This window comes from Bufo bufo, chromosome 7, assembly GCF_905171765.1.
Source record: "Bufo bufo chromosome 7, aBufBuf1.1, whole genome shotgun sequence".
NCBI classification, from domain to species: Eukaryota; Metazoa; Chordata; class Amphibia; order Anura; family Bufonidae; genus Bufo; species Bufo bufo.
The window spans coordinates 172,925,980-172,929,492 of NC_053395.1; the positions used below are offsets into that span (position 1 = coordinate 172,925,980).

The 3,513-nt window shown below is 42.1% G+C and overlaps 1 non-coding gene across 1 annotated transcript; it reads left to right on the plus strand.

The window, feature by feature from the left end:
- Positions 1-353: 353 nt before the first annotated feature.
- LOC121009078 lies at positions 354-546 on the plus strand. The gene has a single exon (XR_005780686.1). It is a non-coding gene; the product is annotated as a U2 spliceosomal RNA (small nuclear RNA).
- Positions 547-3,513: the final 2,967 nt, after the last annotated feature.

Sequence of the window (3,513 nt, forward strand, 5' to 3'; positions counted from 1 at the left end):
GAAAAGGTTCAAGTTATGCTGAGAGAGTAAAACAATTTGTAAAGAGAGAAGAAAGTAAAGAAGAAGACATTTTTAAACCCCTTTGGGCGGTTTGGGATCCTAGTAAGACTGATCAGGAAGAAGAGTTGGTAGATGAGAAAAAGAAAAAGACAAAGATGAAGATGTAAGGGAATAAGATTGATTTAAAGAAGAGAAAGTTCATGTTATGTTATGTTATGTTTGTAATTTTGTTTTATTTTATGTTTAAAAATTATTATTTTTTCAAAAAAATTCGGAAATTATAAATAAAAATTAAAAAAATATCGTTGATTATCGGATGATGAAGCGCAAAATATAATTTGATATGAATTCAAATATACTGCGTCTTCTGACGCTATCAACTTAAAAAAAAAATCTGTTCTTATCAGTTTAATATCTGATACGTCCCCTATCTGGGGACCATATATTAAATGGATTTTTCGAACAGGGAGATGGAAAAAGAGCTTGCTCTGTCCACTCCACGCATTGACCTGGTATTGCAGTACCTCCAGGACCGGTGCACCAAAAAAAAAAAAAAAGGAATCATGTAGAGGAAAAAGGGGGGGGGGGGAAGGAAACATCAGCCCAAACCCCCAAAAAATCAGGGGGACATAATGGGGATTTTCAATCTGAGTTCCTATGCTTTGTCTGATCCAGAAAGGGAGGTTTTAGAAAAAGGACTCAAGTTTGCACCTACTTTAAAGATTAACAAATTTGAGGCCTTTTTGGATGTACACAAATTTATACGGAAGCTGAATATTGCCAAATACTATGCATCTAATCAAGCCCCTGTGAAAAGTAATGAGGTGGATGGGGGGATTGTGCATACACATTTAAAGGAAAAGTCTACCTTCTATCCAAAAAATAAAAATAATGAATGTTTGGAAGCCTTCAGGAGAGGCGTACTGAAGGAAATTGAGGCAATAAGTGTGAAACCGAGGAGACAGAACCTGACCCAGGAGCAAAGGAATGCGCTTAAAAGCTTGAATGATAATCATGAGATTGTTATAAAGCCGGCGGACAAGGGAGGGGGGGTAGTCGTTATGGATGTAGTGAAGTATGAGGCAGAAATGTTAAGGTTACTATCAGATGGAAAGACCTATCAGGTTCTAAAAAAGAATCCAACAATTGAATATAAAGGAAAACTTGATGCACTCTTGACTAGAGGCTTTAGGGATAAGATCATAAATAAAAAAAGAGCTAGATTACCTAAACAACAAGTTCCCGGTTACGGCGGTAATATACTTTCTGCCTAAAATACACAAGAGTCTGACCAACCCCCCAGGAAGGCCCATCGTGTCGGGGATTAACTCTCTCACTAACAGGTTAGGAGAATATGTTGATTACTTTCTCCAGAAATACGTCCCACTGATACCATCCTATTTGAAGAATTCAGGGAGTGTTATGAATCTAATTAAAGGATTCGGTGCCTGCCCTAAGGATATGTGGCTGGCAACAGTCGATGTAACATCATTATATACAGTAATCCCCAAGGATTTAGGCCTTGGAGCGATAGCGGAGGAGCTGAGGCAGGACCCTTTGATGACGGAGATACAAGGGAAGTTCATCCTTGATTGTGTAGACTTCTACCTCTGTCATAACTATTTTTGGCACAAGGAGAACTACTACCTCCAGCGCACAGGAACGACGATGGGGCGAAATTCGCCCCTAGTTTTGCTAATGTTTTTATGGGGGCTTGGGAGAATGAAAGCATCAGCCCCGTTCTGAATAAAATTACTGCTTTTGGTGAACTTACTATCTGGAAGAGGTTCATTGATGACTGTCTGATTGTGTGGAGGGGTGAGAGACAAGGTCTTTTGAACTTCATTGACAGTCTAAACATGAATCAATGGAACCTCTCCTTCACAAGTACAGTCAGTAGTAGTAGCATTGACTTCCTTGATCTAACAATCTTTTTGGAAGATAATCACCTGAAGACCAAAACATTCTTTAAGGAGACTGACGTCAATGGGTATATAGACACTTCTAGTTGTCATTACACCCCCTGGCTGAAAAATATACCTAAGGGGCAACTAAAAAGGATTCATCGTAATTGCACAAAGGATGAGGATTTTAATGCGCAAAGTGAGGTTATTAGTGAACGGTTTCTGGAGAAAGGATACTGCAGAGAAGATCTGGAGAAATGTAGAGAAGAAGTAGAGAGAGAAAATGTAGGGGAGGGAGTCTCAGTGAGAACAAAGAAGGATTTTCATTTTTCTTTTCTCACACAGTACAATGTCCAAGCTGGAACCATTAAGAATATAATAAGGAAGAACTGGCCAACCCTAAAAAATGACCCAGTGTTGGGGAAGGATGTCCCGGAACATCCGAATGCGATTTTTAGAAAAGCACCAAGTTTACAAACTAAATTGGTGAATAGCTACTCATACTCTGAGGGTGTTAGAAAAGGGAACAAATTTACCTGGTGTGGGTATTGTCTGCCGTACCGTAATAGGAAGAAAGAAAAAAGAAAGAGGGACACTCAGATTGTACATTCGAATCAGAAGGGTCAGGATTACAAAATAAAGGGATGTATTACATGTGAAAGCGTAGGGGTGGTCTACATGCTGGAGTGCCCGTGTGGGCTCCAGTATGTGGGCCGCACCATGCGGAAGTTGAAAGTTAGGATTCAGTAACATGTCCGTAACATCAGAAAGGGACTCGAGACCCACAGTGTCTTGATGCATTTTAAAATAAAGCATCAGAAAGATCCAAGTGGCCTGTTCTTTGCAGGGGTGGAGTTAGTTAAACCACACCGGCGGGGAGGGAATTCAATCGAGCAGATCAACAGGAGGGAGGTTGAATGGATCTATGTGATGGATTCCTTGCAACCAATAGGGATGAATGCAGAATTCGATTTAAAACCTTGTCTTACCTGAAAGAGTCTTCTGCAATCCCCACCCTGGCCATGTATAGTCGGTGGCAGTAGTGAGGGAGTGACCGCTGTTGGTTGGAGGCATTCATGTGGATCGTTTGTCTCTCATTCATTCCTGGATGGAGGGAGGTGGCCCCCGGAGAGGCACTCTACCATTGGTGGGGAGGATCTCGTGGGGGAGATGAGTGGCCATCCATGAATGAAGGGGGGCGTTCCCATGGTGTGCAAACAACTACTGAAGGGTGGCCCTATGACAGGGTAGGGCGGTCCTATGACATGTTATTTTGTTATTGGCTGGGAAGAGCCATGTGACCCCTGGCGTCTCCATTGGTGGGATTGCACCATGGGAGGCCTGTGGGTCAGCAATGCATGGAGAAGGGCGGTATCAGGTATGACTGATCAGGGGTTATGACTAACGATGTGGGTGGTGATGTTTCAGCTGTCCGTGAATGAGGGGACAGCCTCCAAGAGGTGTGTTTTCCTTGACATTGGATAGATACTGTGTTTCTAAAATAGGTGGATAGTGGCGATTAGGAGAATGTCATGCAAATAGGAGGTGACCAGTCCAGATAAGTCTGTGTGGTTACCTTGTGTATTAACCCTGTGAGTGCTATGGCTAA